This window comes from Lupinus angustifolius, chromosome LG03 (genome assembly GCF_001865875.1).
Source record: "Lupinus angustifolius cultivar Tanjil chromosome LG03, LupAngTanjil_v1.0, whole genome shotgun sequence".
Taxonomy (NCBI): Eukaryota; Viridiplantae; Streptophyta; class Magnoliopsida; order Fabales; family Fabaceae; genus Lupinus; species Lupinus angustifolius.
Genome location: NC_032011.1, coordinates 10,586,103 through 10,592,965, shown reverse-complemented (window position 1 = coordinate 10,592,965; position 6,863 = coordinate 10,586,103).

Sequence of the window (6,863 nt, the reverse complement as noted above, 5' to 3'; positions counted from 1 at the left end):
AGATAACATGTATATATATTATGCATGAACATATTATGAATGTCATATCTCAAAATAAAATGATTTAATGTATTATGCATATGAGACATGTATTGAGTTTACCTAAGCCTTAGACTCAACCTAAACTAATTACTAGTCTAAGTCTAATACCAATCTTGAGGCTTAAGCACGTTGATTTGTTGATGATCTTCAAGCTCTTATGAAACACAAATTATCCTCATCAAAACGCATAGTGAGCAAGCTTTCCAAAGTGCTCCTCTTGACATACGAAATTTCATAAGGATGCTTGATAAGAACAATAATGGTGGCCACGACCAACCTAGGTTTAGGAGAAGTGCTCTCAACTAAAACAATTCAAATTTACTCAAAATTCAACTTAACTTTTATTAATCTAATCTGTATCCATAAATAGGCAAAGTTGTTTGGACTGAAAAGAAAATAGACTAAGTCCTAATTAACTTGAATAATTTGTAATCCTAATTTAAACTTAGGCTAAAATAAACTCCTATGAAAACGTGTGCCATATACCCTTGAATTCAAATTCAAATCTATCTTCTTTTAAATTCGTTTTCCCTCCATGCCTTATCTCCTTGTTTGCCTTAGAGATAAAGTGTTAGCTGAATTGCCTTATCTCCTTGTTTGTCCTTATAGATAGAGTTCCTTACGTGCCTCCTTCCTTGAAATGATCATGCATTGACTTCCATTTGCCCTAGCCACGTGAAAGGCTTACCCTTGAACCTAAGTGAACTACTTGGTCACGAAATATGGACCATGTTACAAATAAATCCCAACCCATATTACATGAATTAAATATTAAAAATACTTGAATGAAAATAAACCTAAGACTATATGAGAATGCAATCTCATTTATTTGAATCAATGAAAATAAAATAAACCCAAGTAGAAAGTGACCTAAGGACATAAATGTCCTTCTCACATACCCTCTCCTGGGTCAATTGTGTCCTTTGAGACTTTAAGGACCCATGCCTTGACCTTGGCCCTAGTTGTAGGACCATTATAACTTCTCTTGCCCTTGGGATCAAAGGCTGCCCTAGGAGGGTTTACATCAGGAGAAGTCTAAATATAAATAACATACAGATGCATGCCTAAAGAATATGTAATATAATTGTTTCAGAAAAATATGAAACCCAAGTGGGAGATTGTTAGAAATTTATAATTTTTAATTAAGGTGGGCATCATATATTTAATACAATTATATTGGCTATTTAATTTAGGGGTTACAAAACAAGTGATCTAACTAATGACAACCTAAAAGACTTCTGAAACTGATAACGGATGTGGGCTTAATAAGTGAATACCCAAACGGTTGACATATAGGGGATAATGAGAACCCTATAAGTTAATACACAAGGAACGATTATGGTCCCGAAGATACCAAATCACAAATAGTTTTCACCTCTCCCCATCAGAGAGAAAACGAATGTCCCAAAAGGAATTAATGATTTGGTTGAGGAAGGTCATCATACCAAAACTCTCTCTCAAAATGTATATCAAAAGGAGAACGTGGATTCAGATATAACTTTGTATCCATGTTTTATATTATGTGTGAGAATCATGAGATTCAAGATCCTAATATTGATAGTTCACCAATCACGATGAAATTTCTAATGCATAACTATGTCAATATATTAGAGTTTGATTGAAGGATTATATTTTTCAAATTCTTCAAGAGAGAGGAAGTTCCGTGAACCAATAGAAAAAATCATACACTTGTTCATCATCTATATCTACCTTCATACTTTCCATAGTCATGTCAAAATATTAGAATTTAGGTAAATATTTATGTGTTTTCATGGTATTGTACCTTAACACATCAATATGCATCATTTACAACAAGATGAGATTATGCTTTTCCAAGGAAAGGGGGTATTTGGGGAGGGTGATATCTTCTCAAAAAAGAAGGTCAAGAGAAAAAAGAATCATATGTGTTGTTTATTTAAGAGTTGTGGGACATAAACGAGTTAGAGGTCAAAAATTTAATTTGGAGTGAATCTAAAAGAGTACTTGTATACATCAATTGGTTCTACATAATAGAAAATCCTGAGATCATAAAAGAGGGACTAGATGTTGGGCCGCTTGTTTGGTGAGAATTGGGATAAACTCTCCATGTTATTTTCTTTACCCTTTTGATTTACAACTTTCTTGAATTGTTAATGTCTTTAAATCCGTTAGTGTTACTCTGATAATTAGCTTCAATTGTATTACATTCATAATTCATTCTTATTCCCATACGATTAGGTTGATTTTTATTTTGGTGTTGATAATTGAACTGTAATCAATTATCTAGTTGGATAATTCATCTTGCATTCTACATAATTGATTAATAGTTGAAAAATAATTGATGTAAAATTGACTATTATTCTATTATTTGGGATAGTTTCCTTTGTGCGTATTGAAGCAGAGAAATAACCTCAAACTTATACAATCTTCTCGCCCTCATTTAGGTGTGAGTAGAACTTTTGTTAACTAATAGGACTCACTAAGAAAATATCTTAAGATTTACAACAAAAACTTAGTATTTTCTATCACTCAACTTAACTTTGCTCTTCCAAGATTTATTTATAAATATATTTAACCTCTAATTCTATATAAATAGATTTTCTATACAAGTGTAGTTCTTTCAATATATTTTTTCACTTATGTACTTGTATTCTATAATTTGTCTCGTGTGTTCTTAAATTATTTTCTTGTTTGGCTCTCTTCCTTTTATATACAAACTATAATATCTTCAAAGATATTTCAACGATCATAAAAAAAATATTTGTTTAGAGTAAGCGTTCAATGCAATAAGTTTTTGGAGACTTGATACTGAGAAGAATATAATACTGGAATTCGTTATGTTTTGAACCATGTTTGGTTTCACAATAAATGTGTTGGATCCTTTGTATATGAATTCTTCTTCTTGATATATCTAAGTCTTTTCTCTTTGATCATAACTTCAGACTTTAAATGAAGACTTTGTGTGTTATTCATATGTGTTTCAGATTATTCTATTGTGTGCATATACTTGTCTGCAAGTTGGTTATAGAATAAAATATTTGTCTTACCAAGAATATTAAGTTTCTATTAAGAAGAAACTGGACATATAATAATTGAAACATTAATAATTCACAAATAAATGTGCATATCAATTATTTGAATTTAAATGATTAGACGATTAGACTTTTGCATACAAGATTAGAAATTACACATTTAATATCAATGAATGAGGTGATCATCGGAAGAAGTTGTCACCTGCACACACTTTATCTCATATGCATGTGAGTTAAACATATGTGTACATACCATTAGACGCAATTGTTATTGGGTGCAATTTTACTAGACATGATTGCAACCAAAGATAAGCTTAGATACTAGACGCTTTTGACTTAACATTTGAAAACAATTTTTCTTTATATAGAGTATTGGATGTGATTCCAAAAACTTTTCTCTAATAAATATTTTCATATATAAGCGATTAAGCATGTAAAAATATTAATGTATTTCGATTCTCAAATTTAATTAATTATTATCCATCAAAATATTAGGAAAAACAATAGATTAATTAGTTGATTCCAGAAAAGAAAATATTTCACTTAAAATTTAAAATCACTATGCTTCCAACAATCTATAAACGATTAAGCATGGATAAATATCAATATATTTTGATTCCCAAATTTCATTATTTGTTATCCATCAAAATATTAGGGAAAAACAATAGATTAATTAGTTGATTCCAAAAAAGAAGATATTTCACTTAAAATTTAAAATCATTATGCTTGCAAGTTGCAACAATCTCAATTTTTGCATTATGACAAAAAGTAAATTTGATAGAAAAAGTCTCCATAGAGATCATAGAGATATAAGTCTCCCCGTAAGATTAAGCACTAAGAGAGCTTTTCCATAAAGCTTTGTCAAAAGATGTAAAAATATTTTTCAATAATCAATATAAAGAGTACAACTTACCAATATTATAGTCTTGATCTTGTAAAGATATCTTATAGGCAAACTTCAAAGTGTTCATAAGATATTTCAACATTATTTATAAAGTGACTTGATTTCGTATGCACTTGCCACTGGCCACTGGCCACAATTGACATATTTGGACATAAGTTTCTCTAAACATAATAACTCATTTCCACGAGCTTAGTCAATAATCTCGTTTAACTTATCATCAAAACAAAATTGTCTTTGTATATAGTATTGGATGAATTTTAAAAAACTTTACTCATAACTTCTTTCATATATAAGGGGAAGAAACATGAGTTGCATTAATATTTTGAGTTTAAAATCTATGTACTGTTAGTGTAATTTTTTATAGTATTGGCACATCATCCACTATTGATTTGTGTTACTTTTGTTTAAGAGTACATATTAAATCCTAATATTTTATGATTCCTAAATATAATTGTTTGTTATCCATCACGACATCAAAGAAAGACCTGAGTTTAACAATTTGGTTCTACAAAAAGTTTTTTTAGTTGAAAATTAAAATCACTATAGTTCCAACAAAGCTGATCTAAACCATATACTTTTGTTAGATTCAATCAATTATTATGCGGTTCAAACTTGAACAGACCTCTATTTTATTTAATTTAGTATTTTACTATTTTGGGTGGCCTATGTTTTTTATTATGGTTTCCTTATTAGGGGGATTGCAATTAGGTCGGATGGATACAGGTAGTGTATAACTGTTCTCATAATTGCACTACTTGTGGGTACTTATGTGGGTAGCAAGTATTTGCAATGGGTTTTTAATTTTAATTATATTTTTATATATTTTATAATAATTAATATGTAAAAATAATTATTACTTCAGTAATATGATATCATCATATTCAATCACTAAAAAATACTATGAAATAATAATAAAATAAACAAAATATAATGTTAAAATAATAATAATAAATAGAAAATATATAATTAAAATATATATGAGGATACACGCTAGGTGGGTATTATGATACTTATTTCCTATGAAGCATAGATACGGATACGTGTATCGGATACGATATGTATCCAATACATCGACACACATTTTTTCTAAAATGTAGGATACGATACGTTCAGGGATACACATATAAATTAATAAAAAAAATACATAAAATATGATAAAATTATAAGTGTAAATCAAAATATTCTCTCCTACCCTCTTTCTTCTCTTCTCTGTTAAGAAATAAAAGTAAGCCATTTATTTATCTTCTCTATTAATACTCACACATCATCTTCTCTTTATAAACATACTAAGCGAAAAGAAACTAAGAAGTAAGAAAGGCATGCCTTTTTCTGTTTGCTCTTCACAACATTCCTATGGCGGTAGAGGCAGTAATACTAAGCACCGGCCGGCGACGTTATGGATCGGGAAGTACCAGCTATTCGAGGGTCAATGTGGTGTGATGGTAAGTTGGTATGATGTGACCTTTAAATAAGTGAATGTTTATTGAAAACAAATCTATCTTATCATAAAAATGAATCTATATATCCTATATTTTATTGAAAACGAATCCGATACGTGACTTATATTTATTTTTATTTTTTTATTTTTTATTATTTTTGGATACTCTATGGACACGTATCCTTCGCGAATTTGAGTGTATCCGTGTCAGACACCGACACGCGATGGTATTTGGCGAATCCGTGCTTCATAGGTACCAGCTATTCGAGGGTCAATGTGGTGTGATGGTAAGTTGGTATGATGTGACCTTTAAATAAGTGAGTGTTTATTGAAAACAAATCTATCTTATCATAAAAATGAATCTATATATCCTATGTTTTATTGAAAATGAATTTATATATCCTATATTTTATTGAAAACGAATATATATATCCTATATTTTATTGAAAACGAATCTGATACGTGTCTTGATATTTATTTTTATTTTTTTATTTTTTATTATTTTTGGATACTCTATGGACAGTGTCCTTCGCAAATTTGAGTGTATCCGTGTCGGACACCAATACGCGATGGTATTTGGTGAATCCGTGCTTCATAGCTTATTTCTACCAATAAGTTATTTTTGTGAATATTCATTATACATCTTTTTTTCTAGTTCCATCAGTTTGGGTATTTTTACCATCCTATTTCTTAGTCTATAAATAAACAATTACCGCAGATCTTTTGACAATTTTTCATCAACATAAAATTAGACACATATGAGAGACTATCTAATTTTCCATCCTAGTGAGTGCGGAGGTTTATGTTTGGGAGTATCATGCCAAAGGAAGTATTTGGGGTAACAGGTTCTAAAACACTTTTTTTTTATTGTTTAAATTTGTTAAAAAAACATAGTTAATTAATCCTAGAAATTAATTTACTGTGAACATGGACATTTTAGATATAACTTTGTTGTTAGAATGATCTAAGTTTATTATGTGATTTTTCTTTAAAAAAAAGTAGACAATATTTTTTGTGATGGATTAGGCATTTGGGCATCCTAGTATCAGTTCAAAAAAAAATTATTCATATATTTTATTCTTGAATACTGCATTTTTATATATCCAAAAGTTGTTCCTAAAATCTAAACAAATTTGTTTATCTATCACCTTTAGATTTGATTTTAAAATAATAACAACTTAATTCATCTAAATAAATTTATTTATGTATCACTTTCAGATTTAATTTTAGAATAATAATAATTTAATCAATCTAAACAAATCTATTTACATAAATTTGATTTGCTATTATTGCATTAATTAGGCATTTGGGTGTGCCAGTATCAACTGAAAAGAAAAATGTACTTATACAAATTTTTAAAAAATATTTTTTCAATGATTATTATTTACTAGAATTTCCTCATATTTTTGTAAACTAAATTTCGAATGTATTTCCATATACTCTTTTAACAATAAGAAAATTTATTATT